The 20322-nt window shown below is 39.4% G+C and overlaps 1 protein-coding gene across 5 annotated transcripts in view; it reads left to right on the plus strand.

The window, feature by feature from the left end:
* The window catches only part of PKIG (cAMP-dependent protein kinase inhibitor gamma), a 108470-nt gene that overhangs the window by 64886 nt on the left and 23262 nt on the right, over nucleotides 1–20322 (plus strand). The window contains exons 1-3 of one of the 5 annotated variants that reach the window (XM_037812472.1): nucleotides 3278–3466; nucleotides 10244–10350; nucleotides 15143–15211. The gene's annotated coding sequence lies outside the window, so the exon portion shown is untranslated. Of the gene's footprint in view, nucleotides 1–3277; nucleotides 3467–10243; nucleotides 10351–15142; nucleotides 15212–20322 lie in introns of those variants that run through there. The other 4 variants (XM_037812474.1, XM_037812473.1, XM_037812475.1 and 1 more) reach the window with 4 other exon arrangements.

Consider the following 20322-nt stretch of genomic DNA (forward strand, 5'->3'; position numbering starts at 1 on the left):
TTATTTTAGTAAGTGTCTCATAATATATACAAAATGCTAATGAATTAAACATAGGTCTTTTTTCCTTAAGTAGTTCAAATTCTAGCAGAGAAAAATAAGACCTGCCTAGAAATAAATATTCCTCAAAACAGAAAAGTTTAAATTCCTTGAGAAACGGATAAAGTTCTAAGGAAATTCGGAGGAGGGAGAGACTCCTTCCGGACTGGGCAAGGGTGGGAATTAAGTCTGGCTTTGCTGCAAAGGGGCTGCTTTGGAGCCCCTCAGACCACCTTTACTTGCTTTAGCAGCCATAGTTTCCTTTATCCTTAAGCATAGCTGATGTTGCTGGCTTTGAAGATCTGCCAGGTTTCCTGCAGGTAAGCCTTTTAAGAGGCAGTAGAACACGGGTGATTAAGAATACAGGCTGGGTCCCAGACTGTCCTGGGTTAAAGTGCAGTCTCTACCACTCTCCCCTGAATCTCTGAGCAGGTGGGTCAGCCTCGCCACACATCAGTTTTCCCTAATGTAAAATGACAACATTAATAATACTTCCTGCATGTCCAACTGTTGTGAGGATTATATGAAATGGTGTTTCCAGAGTGCTCAGCACAGAGTTTGCTCCTGGTACCAGTCCACAAAATGTGTCTACTGTTGTCAGTTATAACAAGGGTGTTACTCTCTTCCCTTGTAGAATCATTCAATCTGCAAGGCAAGTGCTACAAAGTATATGTTGTTGAAGAAAATGATATCCTGTTTTTATGAACGGGCTCCTTACTATTATTTTTGTTCAAGTAACAAACCATGACTCAAAGCACTGAGGGTGAAGTCAGTCGACTTGATCTGTCAAGAGCCCAGCTCCATTTCCTGATGCCCACTCGAGCTTCTGGAGCCCAACAATCGTCCTGGCCTCCAGTCCCTCTAAAACTGCCAGCTCTTGGTGGACTTTTGCTCATTACTCATCATGACATTCTGACTTCTTAGCGTTCTTGACCTTATTCATTCACTGTCATATCATCCTCAGGGCAGAGGATGGTGAAACTGAATCAGAATTAGAAATTAATGTCTTTGCTATTAGGACACTGTAGCTTATTTTTTGCCAGTACTTTTTAAACTTATAGTATGTTCCCAGCACTTAATTAACACAAGAACCTTGTTTGGTAGGTGCTGCTATTCTCATTTGACACTGGGGAGCCACCAGTGGAGAAGTTAAACAACTTGCTCAAGGTCACATACAGCTAGAAGGTCCGAGGACGGGAAGGAAACCAAGGTCTATCCAAGCTGTTATCTGCTGCTCTCATGGGTTACCAATCTGGTGGTCTTTTTATCCCACTACAGTCCTACACAAACTTGTTGAAAAACCTTCTCCTTGGCAGTCTCTCCTAATATAGCCTTTTGCTTGGGCCTTCCCTGGTTAACATCACAGTTTCCTGAGAGCTAATTAAAATTCTTGTTAAATCACAAAATTCCATAGCCTTACCTCTACCTATAAATAGCCTCTTTCCAACAGAGCTCCAACCCCAACTCTCCATCCAAATAGCTTTAAGACAGGATCAGATCTCCCCGGACTTGGGAGGGTCAGTTGGAGCCCAGACTTACTTAAGGCCATACAGTATTTTGGTAGCAAAGCACATACACACCCCCTTTGACCCTGTGGCCTGAAACGTTTCTGTTATGCAACAGCATTCCCAGTGTATCCTGCTAGGCCACAGAGCTCAGGAAAACTCTCTCCTACTTCTTACCTGTCTCTGTTTTGTATGAATAAGAAGCTTAGCTTGTTTTTCTCAGTGGGCATGAACCTATTTAGAAATAAGAGAAATAAGCTTAGTGGAGTAAGACCATTTTGAGAAATGGCATTAATATGTGTGTGGCATGTGTTTTCATTTAGGTAGGAGTCAAGAGACTTGGTTTCTAATTTTGGCCCTTTCATTGAGCTGTGTGACTTTGGCCAGGAAAAAGAGATTCGTAATTCTGCTCCTGGGTACCTAATACTACTAAGGGTGTTATGAGAATTAAATGAGATTATGTTCAGCAATGAGAGCTAACATCTATTGAACACTTACTGTATGCCACATACTTGTGATTCCATTATGCATATCTCATTTAATTCTCACAATATGAAAATAGAGGTACTGGTTGGTATTCCATTTTACGATTGAAAAACTTGAAGGTAGTCACACAGGATTCAGATCCACAGCTCCAGCTCCCAAATTGATGCTCATATCATATCACAGCTTCCCATAGTACACAAAAGTAGAGAGGTTTATATGTCTTCACCATCAAGCACTCTACAAATGCAAGAGATTATTATCTCGTAACCACTGCTGGTCCATTTTAGTCCCAAAGAACAGTTAAATTCTCTTGCTTGTTTATCTTATCTAGTAGTTTATGCTACCTCTTTTCATGTCCCTCAGGACTTGTTCAGTAAATTCTTTTTGGTTTTCTCACAGAGAAACTGTTCAGCGCCACCATAAAGGGGGTTAAAGGAACCCAGCTGAGTCTGGCATCTTGTGCAGTGGCCTCTGACCACACCAGGGTTCTTCTTCCTTTCCTCAAGCATGTACATACTCACTTTAGTAAATTGCCCTGTATCACTTTTGTTGATAAATTCCTCATTCTGGTTTATTCCTCAGATAAATTTTTAGTCATGGCATTTCAGAAGCAGAAGGCACCAAAGCCATCAGTTTATTGATGAGGAAACTGAGGGAGGTGACTTGCTTGAGGCCGTTTATCCAGCTAAGGGTGTGACTGAGACTGGAACCCAGTTTCCCTCTCATGTGTCATCTAACCTAAGTGGGAGACAGATTCCCTTTCTGTGTTCAAGTTGTACCCAGGAACCATTATAGAGAGGTTGAATAACTTGGAAATTTTGACAGTAAGAAAGAGATGGGGATGGGGGGAGGGGGTTACAGATCTTTCTCTTAACTAGTACATTACACACCAAAGAAATGAATTAAAATACAGCAAAGCAAACAAGATAGCCCACAGTCGGCAGTGACTAAGATGCAAACGGATTTACGCTGGGAGTGCTGGCTGAGTGAGTGGATAGGAAGCCTTTTGTCACTAAGGCTGCAGTGTTAAAAATTGAAGGAAGGATGTTAGGCAAATGTGACCAGCCTGAGATGCAGTTTCAACCCCCTGGCTCATTGTCCAAAGGAAATAGATCTCTCTTTGCAGACAGAGAGGTGGAAACTGAGCAAGTGAGTTGAGTGGCTGACATCATCAGGCCGAGTGTTGGATTACAACAAATGGGAACTGACTTGGCCTGAGATGTGGGAAACACCCACTAAAACCTCGAAGTGCATTTTGTTTAGGAGACCACAGACAGGAAAGAGAGAGTGGGAAAGAGAGCAAGAGGAAATTCTGCCTGCACCCATCGGCTTGGTTTGCCAACCCTGCCTCACCTTCAAAAGGGGGCAAATCCTGATTTCTTAAATTCTACCTTCTCTTCTGACTGAGGACCTGGACTTTCGGGAAACTCTTTGCTCTTGTAAGTAGAACTTCACTCTCCTCTTTCATTTCCACCCCCAGGAAAAGCAAAGCTCTTTGGAGGGCTTATTTTCCAGCCTGTTGGTCACAAAGTGCCTATTTTATATTATAATGTTTGTGAGCTTATTCTGAAAATCATGGCTTTGTCTGAAACTGTTTAGGACTAAGAGTCGGAACCTCAAGTCTCACAGATGGGCTCCATTCAAATGCTCTTTTACTTTTTTTTTTAATTGGAGTAATGAAAATGTTTTAAAATTGCTCTTTTAGTTTTTACCCAAAGAAATGTAACACAATATTTAGTGTCTTAAAGTCAGCTCCTTCTCCCAAATGTAGGTTAAGAAGTAAATCCCTCCTTAGAAATTGATGTTTGTAGAACATTTTTCCCCTAGTTACAAAGTTGCACAAATTTCAGAAATAAAGATGTCTTTGAGAGTGAAAATTACCCATAATCTTCCCCTCACAGTTATAAGATGGATGTTTTTAATTTAAGATATAGATATAGTTAGATTTCATGAAGTGAACCCCCAATGCTGCTTTTGCTGTGTGAACTCTGAGATGGAAAAAGGAGTTAGAAATCTTTTAACTTTGGCTTTGTGATCTTTTTATTGCTTCCTTTTAAAAATTTGTTGTTTATTTCTAGAAAATAAACAGAAATATAAACCCTTGGGCATTTTATTTGTGGGTGTCTGGTTTCAGAATTTTAAACCAAGCCAACACTTTGTGCAGAGAGGAAGGGAGGGGGACCTTATTGCTCCCAGACCCCTCATTAGTGAGTGTCTGGGCTGAGGGTTCTCAGGAGGTGTAAATATGATCCATGGCTTGTAGCAGCTGTTACCTGGTGCCTCTGCAGGCAGGTTAAATATATTTGAAAAGTTAAAAGAGGAAAGGCTTCATTTAAAAAAAAGGCATTGGATATTAGAAGGGCCATCCAAGGAAACTGAGTGACCCTGGGCAAGTATTTTATACTCTCTGGGCCTTGGCTTCCTCATTTGTACCTAAATGAGGGGGCAAAAATTGATGATCTATATATTTCTATATTCAGCTAGAAACAAACCATCCATATTTCTTTTCCCTTTGAGGAGGACCCATATGGCTTAAGGAGTAAATTCCCCTTGGTTTTCAGTATCCCAGAGTGACTAAATACTGGTGCCAATAGGACAATTAAAAGAGGACAAAAGTAGATAATGTTAAGCTACTTCTTTGTTTTTACGGTTTTGTCAGGTTTGGAGTTCTTGAAAAAAGAGGAAAAAACTCTCAGGATGGGTTGTGTGTGCCTGTGCATGTGTGTATACGCATGCGTACATATTGGGGAGGAAGAAGAAAAAAATTAACATTGTTCACCTCTTAAGTGCTAGACCCTATGTGATGCTCAAACCTTTACATGACACTAGGAGGTCAGTGTTATTATTCCCTTATCCATTGACTGAGGGTAAATCTCCACTATATTTTCCCATATTATCCTGAACTCCTTCATAGTGTTTACCTAAACTGTATTTACACATAATTAGCAGCAAAATTTCGCTTCACTCTCTCCACTAGACTATATACATCCTCTCTTTTGTTTCTGTTTAGTCCATCACTATTCTCCATTGCCTAATACAAGGTACAGAGAAGACACATCACACTCAATTTTAACTTAAAGCCCACCATATTACTACTTAGCTTGGCAAAAGAGAGAGAAAAGGAGGGAACTCACTTTGTCCAATTATTTGCCTGCCTTCTCCTTCATTTCAACTAGACATGGCCTTCTCTGCTCAGGAAAAGGATGGCCACAGCCAAAGTAAAAAAAAAAAAAAAAAAGCCAAAGAAGTCATCATCAAGTCTTGGATTTTGAGTTTCTAAGGTTCTAGGTCCTGGTAATGTAAGGATTGAGACCTTAAGCCTCAGGGAGCTGTAGTATTTAAAAACTATTTGTTTGAATTAAGATCATGGTTTAGAAGAGAGTTCTCAAAGCCCCTTGGCATATCTCAGAGCTGCAGCCTTCCCCAGCAGCCAAGGCCTTGGTGGTGCGGGGGTGGGGAGTGGTTCATTTGTTGCCATGGAACCACCTGTGGGCACGGCCTCCTCCTCTGCCTCACCCCCAGACTCCCAGGATCTTGAGACTTCAAATAATTACAAAATCTTCTCTCTTCATGCTGTGGTGGTCAGTGGGGGATATTCTGGAAGGAAGTTTCCTGGTCTTTGTGGTCCTTGTCAGGGAGAGGTGGGGTGGAAATGTGGTGGGATGCCTAGTGTATGTCAGTCAGGGCTTCATGTACCAGGTGAGGGCTTTAGTTTCTTGTTTGGTGCTGTCACAGTCAGCACTGTTTTCAGTGTGCTTTTCCTAATACAGCTCCTCCCCTCCCTGGCAGTAAAAAGCTTAGAGCCTCTTGGAGTAGGGGCAAGTTATGGAAGAGACTACTATTTCCAGAGCTCTTAGTTGTCCAAAAAAAATTTTTTTTCCTTCAGATAGTACAGAGTTGCAATATACATCTCCCAAGTTGCACAGTTTTCCTCTATTGTTAATATCTTATATTGGTATAGAACATTTGTTACAATTAATGAACCAATATTGATATATTATTATTAACTAAAATCTATACTTTAATCATATTTCCTTAGTTTTTACCTATCATGCTTTTATCTTCCAGGATCCCACCAGCATACCACATTACATTTAGTTGTCTCTTATTTGTCTTTTCTGTCTTGCTGAAACACATGTCATGCATGGGTCTGGGCATCTTGACTCCTTTTTATCTTCACAGCAATGATGTGAGACCAAGATTACCCCCATTTTACACATAAGTGGGGCACAAAGGAGAAATGAGTTGCCCGAGGTCTCACAGAAAATAGGTGATGGTGCTTTCACATCACCTGTTGGAACCTCAGTCCCCCATCTGTGAAATGAGGACTGGGCTAGAGTCAGAAGTCCGAGTGTTTTGTTTTGTTTTGTTTTGTTTTTTAATTTGAATGTCTTTAGGTGGGCTGTGTTCTCAGTTTATTACCATCTGCTCTGTTCTTCCATTGGTCTGCTGTGCTTTCTCGCCTTCTGCTTGCCTCTGGCCCCTGCGGGCATTTGCATTGCAACCCCCCTGGACTGTTGGTGTCTGCACTACCTACCAATTTGTACAACTTTGCTTCAGTGAGAAGCCAGGGAAGCAGATAAGAGCTCTGCTCTCCACCACCTGCTAGCTGAGAAATTGTGAACAAATCACCTCACCTCACAGAGCCTGCTTCTCTTTTTTCCAGTGGGGTTAACAGTCATACCCACCTCAAAGGGTTTTCATAAGATGAAATGGGATAAGACTGGTAAAGCATTTATTCTGTAAAAAATAGAAATGCTCAGGATTAGCTGTTTTATAGTTTCCAATGTACACAGGCATCTGCCCCCTCAGTCATAAATGATCTTCAGGATGGCATTTCTATAAGGAAGCTGCAGTCGTCTCTGAACTCATCAGTTTTGAAATTCCCAGTGATTTGACCCTAGGGATGCCATGTGGCGCTTCAAACCAAGCTTCACAGCTATTTCCTGTTACACCATCAAGTGATGCTGAACATCAAATCATCCAGCTGGTGGTGAGGCCCACAGTGGAAGCAGATGCTGTTCTCCTGGGACCAGAGGACCCTGGCACAACCACTTAAGGAAGAAGCTGGTAGCAGGTGTTACTTTCTGCATGTGAGAAGAAGCCGAGCTTGCCCAATTAACTCTGCTGAGCGTTTTCATGCGGGGCCTGAAGTGATTCCTAAGTGGAGACAGAGGTGGAAAATCTAAAGTTCTTGGAAACAAATTATTAATCATGACCCAAGGCTGAGCTCACTACCTCCTGGAAATCTTTCAGAAATGCTTTATGCAAACTTTGAGTACTTCTTCAAAGAGTGGCTTCTTTGGAAGTGGCAGTTAACGGTTATGCTGAGTGATTCTGAATCGCAGGTTAAAACGCATCAGCTCTCACTGGCGGAAGCCAGCATTTTGTAATGTTAAAAGAAGCCTATTTAATCTTTCAGGAAATTACTGGTCTTCAACTTGGCTCTCCAGAACTGAATAATGGACCTTTAAGGCACTAAAGAAATGAAGTATTTGGTAGCTAATGTCTTATTACATCCCAGGGGCCTAGGTCAGTTATTATGTGTAGTACTTTATAGGCGTGCTCTCTAACATTCAATGTTAGTGTATACTGGGGGCCTCCTGGGTACTAAGCACTGGGCTGATTAAGGGTAATTAATACATGGCCTCTGGGCTTGTGGAGTTCTCCCAGCAGTAGCGAAGATGGGCAGGTGGATGAATAAGTACAATGCTGTGTACAAAGTTCTGTGAAAGAAAGATGTGAACGTGCTACAGAATGCCAGCATCTCACGAAAGGAACTTCCTGAAATCTTTCCAGTCCTTATAGCTGGGTTGATGACTACCACACTCTCTCTCCATTTCCTGACTCAACACCTCGCCAGCTTTCTACTAGGGAGAAACAGCTGCCCCTGCTGAAGCTCTCACTCCCAGCACCTTCCTATCATCTAAAGCTTCAGAAACATGAAAGGAACCCTTCCTCACAAAATATAGGGCCCCACTCTAAGGGACCCTGAATCTGGAGTCCCAGGTATTTCCCTGTAAGGGAATACAGGGATGGGTGATTTTGTAGTCTGAAATCACCACTGGATTTTGTTGTTGGTTTGTTTTTATAACAATTATTGAGTTTTTTTTTCTGATTGCAAAAGTAAAACATGTTCATAGAAGGAAAGCTAGATAATACAGCAAAACATACTTAAATCACAATTCATTGATTTAATTTCTCCAATTTTTTAATAAGGCATGGCTGGGTCAAAAGGCATGAATTTTTTTTTAGATATCTGATATATATTCCCAATTTTGCCCCAGAAGGTTTCTAGCTTTTTAAGTTCCCATTAGCAATATGAATGGGCCTGCCCCCAGTTCCTCATCCACATGCTACCACTGCATTTCAAGTTTAGCTCTAATTTTAGTTTCTCCCTGGACAGAGTCTTGTATTTGTTTGCAGAACTCAAAAGATGTTCATGTCCTGTGCCACTGCTCACTGGGCAGGAAAACTACTATCTGGTTGGTTAGAGGCTGCAGCCTTCATTTGGGCTTTATGTGTACACGTGCATGCATCTGCTGTTAAGAATGCTTTCTGTGTTCGGCATTATGCAAGGTGCTTTATACCAAGGTAAATAGGATTTAAATGTTGCTCGGAGTTGGATAGGAGAAAAAGACTCAGATAACTCTAATACATTGGATAATGTGCCTCAAGAGTGGTCCAGTGTGCTGTGGAAAGCTGGAGGAAGTAGAGGAGCAGAGGCATTTGAGCCAAGACTTCGGTTCACTTCAATAAATATTTCATGTATTCAGCCAGTGTTTATTGAGCATTTCATGTCTGCCAGGCACTGGGCAAGGTGATAGGTGGACAGTATTAAATAAAACAGGCATGGCCCTTGCTCACAAGAAGCCGACAGGATAAATACGGGGTTGTGACTTAAGCAATCAGGGTGAAGTTTATAAAGTGATAGAGGATACAGAGAGTGTGATCAGGGCAGGCTTGCTCGCAGAGGTGGCGTTTAAGCTGAGATGAGTCAGTCTGGCCTAGAGCTAAGGGGGGAGTGGAAAGAATAGTCCCGGGAGACGGAGGTACAAGTGGGAATGGACCTGAGGCAGGAAAGCAGGGGTGATGTTGGAGAAACTGAAAGGGGGCCAGTGAGGGGAAGGGAAGACAGAAATGGGTGGTTAGGGATAGGGAAGAGTTAAGAGCATCAGACAGGGCCAGAGGATGCAGGCCTTTGTGGGTGATGCTTGCTGTATGGAGCACAGATAGGGAAGCCAGAGTGGAGCTAAGTGAAGAGGCTGTGACAGTAAAGTGGAGAAATAATTGACAAATAGAACCTGGAGCTGGAGTGGAGCTGGAAGAAGTGGATGGATTTGAGGTGTGGGAGGTAGTGGCTGTAGTCTGTGCTAGGCCCAGGGCTGGGTCCTGGAGGCCTGGAGATGAAAGAGTAGCACGCCAGGGCCTTCAGATTTAGCAGCCTTTTAGGGTGGGTAGGATGTGGGCAGGCCAACAGGGAGGAGCATGGGAAAGCTATTTTAAAAAGGGGATTTCTCTTCTCTTATTTAGCAGCTATATTACAGTATATAAGTAAACTTTTTCTCTGAGTTGACATTGACTACTACTCCTAGTCTAGAATTTTTCATCAGGGGCAGGAAGAGACTATGGTAGGAATCTGTTACTCCCAAGAGCCTGTTTTTATTCGTTTGTCTGCCAATAGTTCCCCTTTCTCTCTGCGATTTCAAACTTGAGCTCTTTACTGGATATGGATTCAGAGGTGTGAGTTTATACTGCAGCTCTGTCACCAACTTTGTGTGACCTGAGAAAGATCCTGAACTTCTCTGGGCCTCATTTTCATCTGTAAGTGGGAATGATGCTGATCCGATCTCAGGATCACTGTGAAAATCAATTAAGATAAGGTATCTTTAAATGCTTCATAAAATGTGAAGTGCTGAGAAATGTGAGGTATCATTATTATTTCAATGAAATAAAAGTTAAAAACAGAACATTCCACCGGGAGAGGGCATTTTGGGTGTACCTGGAAGGTAAACTCTGCTCACCTGGCTCTCTTGGCCTCCAAGTAGATGCTTTGGTTTCTAAATCAAATGGGTCCTGGAATGCTCTGCTCCTTCAAGAGCTTGTTGTGAATGCTACTCCTCTTCTCTTTCGTTTCACCCACTTGGATAATCAATTTCCTCTCCTTTCTCCTTCCTTTAAAATAATTTGCAAACTATTCCATTTTACTTATCTAGATTCCAGGACGCATTTGATATAGGAAGCCAGAGCATCTGCTTGGAGGCCAAGAGAGCCAGGTGAGCAGCGACGCTACAGTTTGCAGAGCCTCAGTTCCCGACTTCAGGTACCTCCCAGGAAATTGGGTTTGGGGGAGGAAGGGAGCCACAGAAAAGTCAACAGTGTATTAACCAGCCCACACACCACTGAAACAGGGCAATTTCAGGCAAAAGCTTTATGCTTTGTTTTTGATGCTAAAGGGGGAAAATTTTTTTTTCTAGTAAGGAATTTTTTCTTTTTTAATATAAAAATCATAAATGCTGAGGAAGTAAAGTGTGCTTTTCCGTGTAAAAATAAATGGGTAATATGTAACAGTTTACCAGTATTCTTTCTCTGCACTCTTTTTCTTTGTTGTTTTTATTGTCTTTACTAATTTTTCCCTAAAGTAATACATGTGCTTCTCATAACTAATTAAATAATTTGGAGATATGTAAAGAAAAAGTTATAATTTCCCTCTTCCCTTCCTCTTCCTTCCATTTCCATCCCTCTGAGATAACCAGTGTTTTCAGCTTGGTGTGTATCTTTATGTAACTTTCTCCAAGCTCATATTTAAATGGATATAGGGTTTGTGTATATGTGTAGTTATTTGTTTTGTCAAAAGTGGGGTCATAACTTGATCTGTTATTTTACAATTGACTTTTCCCACTAATTCACTCTTAAATAGCTTCAGAGCTATAGATCTAGAGGAACCACAGTTTTTTCTACTTTTTCCTTTGACTGATATTCTAGTTGTCACCTGTTTCCCACCCCCACCTCCACCCCCACCCCAACCGCCATTATAAATATTGTGGCATTAAGTATCCTTGTATACATATTCTATATTGGTGCTACAGATTACATTTTCAAAAATAGTATTGTTGGGTCAAAGGGTATATGCATTTAACATTTTAATAAATAATACCATACAACTCTACAAAGAGCTGTAATAGTTTACACTCCTCTGAGAAATATATGAGTACTTCTATTTCCTTGAATCCTTACTTCATCCCTCCTTTCCTCCCTCTCTCTTACACTCTTATTTTATGGCCAAGCTGACTGGGGAAAATGGTGTTTCATGGTTGCTTACTTTGTATATTCTTTACTACTGGTGAGATTCAGCATTGCTTCATGTTGATTAGCTATTTCATTTTCTTTTTCTGTGAATGCCCTGCTCATTTCCCTAAACCTCTTTTCCTTAAGAGTTGTTTGCCCTTTTTTTTTAACAAGTTGTGGGAGTGCTTTATATATTTATATATTAAGGATTCCATGTGTTGCAAATATTTTTCCTAATCTATTAGTGATTTTTAAATTTTTATATATCTGAGATACAGAAAAAGTTTTAAGTTTTTAATTGTAAAATATGTGTATTTTTTACTTTTCATAGAGTCCAGATTTCTTGCCTTGTTTAGGAATGTCTTCTCCTCTCTCAAAGTTATATAACTGTTTTCCTAAATGTTCTTCTAATATTGTTAATTTAATCCAGAACTTTTAATTCCTCTGGAATTTGTATTATATATAGTGAGATGTAGTGGTCTACCTTTCTCCTAGATAGGTAACTAGTTATGCTAGTTATTAAATAAATAGTTATTAAATAAACTTTCTTTTCTTTTTTGCATTCTCTTTTGCTTTGTCATAAATAAGTTCCTTTATTTTCTCATATCTATTTCTGGACTTGCCAGTCTAGTCTATGGACCTGTTTGTTTTATGCCATTACCGTATCTCTTTTATAATATCTTTATAGTAAGTTTTTATATATCTAAGACAAATTCCCCTAGCTATTTTTCATAATTTTCTTGACTATTTCTTGGCCAGTTTTCTTGCATGCTTATTATTCCATATGCACTTTAAAGTAATTTATCCACTCCCTTACCTACCCCCCCAAAAAACTGTTGGCATTCTTATTGAAATTTCATTGAAATTACAGAGCAACTTTGGAAGGGTTGACCTTTTTTTAATAATTAGACTTTTCCAGCCAGAAGCTGGTTTGGAACTTTTGTATCCTGTTTCTATTTTTTGTTACTACCTTTAAATTTTTAATATGCGTCATGGGCTTAGTGTCTAAAGTAAAACAGTATGTCTGTATTTGTCCTAAATAAATCAAAGACCTTAGAAAGTTTTAACTTTGATCTCTCTTCCATCTTCAGTGTTATTATTGTCAACTATTTTATTTCCACCTTGTTTTTGTCCCCCCCCCAGTTTATTTTGTTAAATCAGTACTTCTTTAAATTTACCAGTATGTTTACTAATTTCTTTGCTCACTGTTGATTCTAAAATCTCATTTTTCTGTGTTTAGTTTTTTTTTTTACATTTTTTATTGTGAAATATACATCCAGAAAAATGATAACGTATGTATACAGAAAGGTGATGATTTTCAAAGTACAATTTAACAAGTAGCTATAGAGCAAATTTCAAAGAATGTATGGGTTATAGTTCCACCATTTCCTTTATTTCCTTTTTAGCTGTTGTAATACCCTAGCAACTAAAAAATAAAAAAATAAAAAATAAAAAACCACACGTTTATTTAAAGATTCAGTATTTGTAATCCTTTATTAAGTCTTATCATGTCTGTTGCTATCCCTTCCTCTCGTTTAATCACTTTCTTGATCTTCGGGGATGTCTAGCCAATGCCACCCTAACTTGTTCATATTGAAAAGGTCTGTCAACATTTTGGGAAAGGGGGACACATCTGGTTGATGTTCTTGAAGAGGCTCTTGCCTCTGGGTTTTGGGACTTATCTGGCATGGGAACACTCTGGAGGATTTAAGTTTCTGAAAATAGTTTTCTTTTAACTGAAGAATTTTCTCAGAATCTGTGAATGGTAAACTTGTGCAGTCTTTGTCTGAAAATGTCTTTTTCCCTCACTCCTGATATTTTATTTTGGCATAGAATTCTAGAAAGCATGTATATTTATGAATGTTTAATACATGCTTTTTTCTTTAAAAAAAAACAAAACCTTGTTGATGTAACTGTTCCGGTTTGCTAATGCTGCTGTTTTGCATAACACCAGAAATGGATTGGCTTTTATAAAGGGGATTTATTTGGTTACAAAGTTACAGTCTTAAGGCCATAAAGTGTCCAAGGTAAGGCATCAACTGTAGGGTACCGTCACTGGTGAAAGGCCATTGGCATCCGGAAAACCTCTGTTAGCTGGGAAGGCATGTGGCTGGTGTCTGCTTGCTCCCAGGTTGTGTTTCAAAATGGCATTCCAAAATGTCAGTGTCAGCTTCCAATGGCTGTCTTCAAAATGTGCTTTCAGCTGCAGCTCTGAGGTTCTTCTGTTTGTGAGCTTTTATAAGACTCCAGTGAACTAATCAAGGCCCATGTTGAATGGGCAGGACCACACCTCCATGGAAACATTCAATCAGAGGTCACTTCCTAACCAAAGGTGTCACTCACAGTTGGGTGGGTCACATCTCCATGGAAACAACCTCATCCCAATATCCCACGAGACTGGATTAAAAAATCATGGCTTTTTCTTGAGGGACATAATACATCCAAACTGGCACAGTAACTCACACACTATACATTTCACCTATTTAAAATATTCAATTTGGTAGGTTTTAGTATATTCACAGAGTTGTGCAACAATCACCATAGTCAATTTTAGAACACTTTCATTGACCCCAAAAGAAACTCCATACCTATTAGCAGTCACTGCCCATTCCCCCTCCTCCCAGCCACTGGCAACCACTAATCCGCTTTCTGTCTCAATGGATTTGCCTATTCTGGACACATGTAAATATGTGATCTTATGGCTTCTTTCATTTAGCATAATGTTTTCAAGGCTAATTCATGTTGCTACATATACCAGTACTTCATTTCTTTCTATTGCCATATAATATTCCATTGTATGGATATGCCACATTTTTGTCTAATCATCTGTTGATGGACAGTTGGGTGACTTCCACCTTTTAGGTGCTGTGGATAGTGCTGCTCTGAACATTCATGTAGTAGAAGTTTTTGTGTAAACATCTGTTTTCCATTCTTTTGGGTATATGCCTAAGAGTGGAATTGCTAGGTTATATAATAATTTTATGTTTAAAATTATTATATTTTTAGGAACCGCAAACTATTCCACTGTGACTGCACTGTTTTTTATTCCCACCAGCAATGCTAAGGGTTTCCATTTCTCCACATCTTTGGTGACACTTATTTTTCTTTTCATCTATTATTATTATTATAGCCATCCAAGTGGCTGTGAAGTGGTATCTGATGGTTTGATTTTCATTTCCCTAATGACTAGTGATGATGAGCATCTTTTCATGTACTTTTTGGCCATTTGGTTATCTTTTTGCAAATACATGCCTTTTTAAAATTTTTCACCAAAACATAAATAATTTAAAAAATGAAGTCTTTCATTTCTTTTCCATTAATATTTCAAAGGCTCAGAGAGAAACATTGTTTATAGTTAGCTGTTTGTCTTTTTCTGTATATTTTAAATAATGTGTTTGTACACAAATACTGTATGTATCTTTTTTCTAAGCATAAATGTTCATATTCATATTTTTATTAAAAACATGCAATTTTGCAATTTACTTTTTAACAAGGGTGTGTACATTTTTTTGTCAATACAGTGAACTCTCAATCATATAGTTTCCCATTTTATTGATATATAATAATTTAACCCTTTTCCTATTAACAGACTTTTAAGTTGTTCTCTCCCTTTTTTGTTTTTAGTTTTACACAGTGTTTCATAGAACCTCCTTTTATTTATGGTAGCATGTCTATTGCGTAAATTTCTAGAAATTTGGCTGACCCAAAGGATGTGCATCTTTATTATGTTCGTAGATGTTGTTGACTCATCCTCCCAAAGAGAATTTGAGTTTACAACCCCTGAGCCTTTCTGATTGTAATTTTTGTTTTTCTTTCTGGTTTCTTAGAATTTCCACATTGAGTAGTCAACAGTGGAAATCCGAAGAGATGCAAGCAGGAAAAAGAAATTAAACCAGGTGGGTAGTTGCTCTGTTCCTGACACTTTACCATAGCATCACAAGTTTTTGCCTAAATACCTTGTTTCTGTTTGAATAAAGAAAGAAAGAAATAGGCTCCAAATGACATTAGAAAGGAATTTTAGCCCCATGAAGAAGAGGCAGGTTGGCTCTTTTCAGATGTTATGTGATAATACTGTGTTTGTTTACAGTCAGGATTCCATGTATGGGAAGTATCTTTATAACACCGAGCATCTCATTAGGGGCTCCTGCAATTGTCCATGTTGTACAGAGGAGGAAACTGGGGCTTTCAGAGACTGTCATTTGGCCAAGGTACTGCAACTGTAAAGTGACATAACCAGATGTTTTTGTTTGCCAGGGCTGCTATGACAAATACCACATGATGTGTTGGTTTAAACAATGAGAATTTAATGTCTCTCGGTTTGAAAGTCTAATAATCAAAATCAAGATGTCGACAAGGCCATACTTTCTCCTGGAGTCAATAGCATTCTGGTGATGGCAGTTCTCTGTCATATGGCAGTCTTTCTCTCCTTGTGTCTGCTCTTCTGGTTTCCACTGACTTCTGACTTTTTCCTTTGAGTTTCTCTCACTGACTGCATTCAGTTTTCCTCACTTATAAAGTGAAGCATCAAGTCATACAGATTAAAGCCCACCTGATTCAGTTTGGCCACACCTTAACTAATAATACCTCCTAAAAAGGTCCTAGTTACAAATGGGTTCACACCCTCAGGAGCATGAATTAAGACTTGAACATGTCTTTAGTGGGGGGGTGGGGATTCAATCTCCAATACCAGGATTTCACTCCAGCCTTTTTTTAAAGCTCCACATCTTGTAATGTTTCCCCTACACCAAAGCTACATCTTAAATTTAACTTCACTTTTCAGCTGGTAGTAACTACCACCTTTAATTGTGCATCTCATCATCTGAGCTAGGCATCATACACCCATTATTTCTAATACTAACACAACCTTGCAAGGAAAGTATTATTGACCCCATTTTACAGATGAGGAATCTGAGATTTGGAGAGGTTAGGAATGTTTACTAACATTTGGGCCAGGCTTTGAACCCAAAGCTCACCTGAGACTAGAGCTAGAGCAATCAATTCTCCTATACTTTCTCCATTCCTTACTTCTCCAGGTTCCTAGGAGGAGAGGAATCAAAAAAGTTATACATGTATTTCCTTTAATCTCACAACAACCTTAAGAGTTGGTGATTGGTAGCCCTATTTTACAAAGAAACCAAAACACAGAGAGCTGAAGTGACTTTCTCAGCATCACACAGTTAGTGTTTGGGGGAGCCAGGATTCACAAACTCTGACTCCATAGTTTATCCCTCCATTCAGCTGCATCTCCTTACAGTCAGAGCAGAATTTCCAGCCTCCTTTAGTTCTCTGTCCAAGTCCTAGTAGTCCCAGGAATTTGGGGGATTTCCACCTCCTCTGAATTTCTTTCCACGGCCACCCTTGCCTCCAGCACCTCTCCTTAGGTTCCTCTACTCTGTTGGCCAAACAGAGGTTCTTGTCTGGCAGGCAGCTGCACTGGCGTGGAATCTCCCTGACTGGTCCTTGCTCTGCAGTAACTTCCCGAGCTGCAAAGCTTTTGTCTGTCCCATTCTGACTCAGTGCCCCTGGGGATCTCCTGGATGCACGTGTTTGTGGTATCTAGAGGCAGCAGTCAACTCCCAGGACTGTTTATCTGACTAAGGCTTAGGAGGGCAAGCTTCCAAAGGGCCTTCTGTTCCAACTGTTGTTGGAGTGTCAGGGCCCAGAGCCACTGAGCCTTGAGAATGATGGGATTTTTGTTTTTGTTTTGTTTTCTTAAAAATTTTTGTTGTGGTAACATACATACAGCATAAAATTTTCCATTTTAACCACTTTCAAGTATACAATTCAGTGGTAGTAATTACATTACAGTATTGTGCTACCATTATCATTATCCATTACCCAGACTTTTCTATCAACCCAAACAAACTCTACCCACTCAGCAACAGCCCCTCATTGTCCCTCCCCACGCCTGCTGGTTTGTGTGTGATATAAATCTTTTTTTTGCTATTACAAACCACTGAGATTTTTAAAAACGTTTTATAGTAACAAGTATACAATGCAAAATTCACCTTTTATAAACACTTTCAAGTGTCCAACTTAGTATTAATTACATTTACAATATTTTGCTAATATCACCAATATTCATTACCCCAACTTTTTCATCACCTCAAACAGAAACTCTGTACCCATTGAGCAAAAACTCTCTCTTCCTACCCCACTCCATCCCCAGCCCTTGTAACCTGTAATCTACTGTCTGTCTCTGTGAAATTTGCTTATTCTAGGTATTTCATATAAGTGAGATAATATAATATTTCTCTTTTTGTGTCTGGCTTATTTCGCTCAACATGATGTCTTCCATGTTCATCCATGTTGTAGTATGCATCAGAGCTTCATTCCTTTTTTTTTTAAATTCATTTTTTTATTGTGAATTTTAACATATATACATAACAGTGATAACTTTCAAAGTAGGATTTAACAAGTAGTTAGCAAATTTCAAAGAAAGTTACAGGTTACAGTTCCACAATTTCAGTTATTTCCAGTATTGTAAAATATAACCTATATACAAAAAGGCGTTAACTTTCAAAATACAGCTCAACAACAGTTATTTCAGTAATTTCAAAAAATTTTATGGGTTACAGTTCCACAGTTTCAGTTCTTTCCTTACTGTGAAATACAGGATATATACAGAAAAGTGTTAACTTTCAAAACATAATTCAAAATAGCTATAGAACAAATTTCAAAGAATATTATAGGTTAATGTTCCACCATTTCAGTTATTTCCTTCTAACTATTCTAATACTCTAGCATCTAAAATATATATATATACACATATATATGTTTATATAAAAAGTTTCAGTTTTCTTAATCCTTTATTAAATCCTTTCTTGTTTGTTGCTACCCCTTCCTCTTGTTTAATCACTTTCTTGATCTTCGGGGGTGTCTAGGCAGTGACCACCCTAGCTTGTCATATTGAAAGGGGGGTGTGTTTTAGTTTGCTAATACTGCGGAATGCAAAACACCAGAGATGGATTGGCTTTCATAAAAAGGGGGTTTATTTGGCTACACAGTTACAGTCTTAAGGCCATAAAGTGTCCAAGGTAACACATCAGTAATCGGGTACCTTCGCTGGAGGATGGCCAATGGCGTCCGGAAAACCTCTGTTAGCTGGGAAGGCACGTGGCTGGCGTCTGCTCCAAAGTTCTGGTTTCAAAATGGCTTTCTCCCAGGACTTTCCTCTCTAGCAAGCTTGCTCCTCTTCAAAACGTCACTCACAGCTGCACTCAGGTTATTTGTCCTCTCTTAGCTTCTCTGGAGCAAGAGTCTGCTTTCAACTGCCATCTTCAAACTGTCTCTCATCTGCAGCTCCTGTGCTTTCTTCAAAGTGTCCCTCTTGGCTGTAGCAAGCTTTTTCCTTCTGTCTGAGCTCATAAAATGCTCCAGTAATCAAGGCCCACCCTAAATGGGTGGGGCCACACCTCCATGTAAATTATCTCATCAGAGTCATCACCCACAGTTGGGTGGGGCACATCTCCATGGAAACACTCAAAGAATTACAATCTGATTAACACTGATAGGTCTGCTCACACAAGATTACATCAAAGATAATGGTGTTTTGGGGGACATAATACATTCAAACCAGCACAGGGTGTCAACAGTATGGGGAAGGGGGCTGCATCTGATTGTTGTTCTTACAGTGGCTGTTGCCTCTGGGTTTCAGGACCTGTCTGGCTCAGGAATGTTCTGGTGGGTTTCAGTTTCTAAGGGAGAAAACTGAGTGAGAGAATCGAGAATCTTTTATAGAATCTCAAATAGGGACCTAGGTATTTTGGAACTACTGTTGGTAAGGGCATGGGATACTGTGGCCATTTGGAATATCTAGCTGGATCTTGCATAAGAGAAACCTCCAGGATTGCATCTCGACTCTATTTGAAATCTGTTAGCCACTGTAACCTTATTTTGTTACCTCTTTTACTCAAGTAGGCATTTTCAGTCCCTGAATGCCAGGGCCAGGCTCATTCCTGGGAGTCGTGTCCCACGTGGAGGGGAGGTTATTGAATTTATTTGCCAAGTTGGGCTTATAGAGAGAAAGGCCTCATCTAAGCAACAAAATACGTTCTTTGGAGGTAACTCTTAGGCATAATTATAGGAAGGCTTAGCCTCCCATTTACAGCCCTAAGTTTCACAAGAGCAAGCCTCAAGTCAAGGGCCTGATTTATTAAGTAGTGGGTTCCTAATTTCACATTACATATATTCTGTCCCAAGAGAAACAGCTTCTCACATTATTTTCACTTCATTGTACAATCGTCACTCTCAATTCATTCCTTTTTATGCTGAATAATATTTGATTGTCTCTATATACCATATTTTGTTTATACATTCATTGGTTGATGGACACTTGGGTTGCTTCCACCTTTTGACTGTTGAGAATAATGCCTCTATAAACATTGGTGTACAAATATCTGTTCAAGACCCTGTTTTCACTCTCTTTGGGTATATACCTAGAAGTGGAATTGCTGGGTCATATGGTAATTCTATATTTAACTTTTTGAGGAACTGCCATGGTGCTTTCCACAGTGGCTGCACCATTTTATCTTAACAACAATGCACTAGAGTTCCAGTTTCTCCTACATCCTCTCTAACACTTATTTTCCATTTAAAAAATAATAGCCATCCTTCTGGATGTGAAGTGGTATCTCATTGTGGTTTTGATTTACATTTCCCAGTGGCTAATGATATTGAGCATCTTTTCATGTGCTTATTGTCCATTTCTGTATCTTTGGAGAAATGTCTGGTCAAATCCTTTGCCTCTGTTTGCATGGAATGATTTTTTTCCTTTCCTTTTTTTTTTTTTTTTAAATACAGCTTTTGTTGTGTATAGAAGATATACATGCAGGAAGAAGTGAGGGAGCAGCTACCAGCCAGAAACTGTGCAATTACCACATCTTAGTTTTTTGTTGTTTTTTTTTACATTAAAGCTAATTTTTTAATGCAATAACTTTTTTTTTTACTTTATCAAAAAAATTAAAAAAAAACCAATTCAAACAAAACAAAGGAATAAGAAAAACAA

The sequence above is a fragment of the Choloepus didactylus genome, chromosome 19 (assembly GCF_015220235.1).
Source record: "Choloepus didactylus isolate mChoDid1 chromosome 19, mChoDid1.pri, whole genome shotgun sequence".
Lineage (NCBI taxonomy): Eukaryota > Metazoa > Chordata > Mammalia > Pilosa > Megalonychidae > Choloepus > Choloepus didactylus.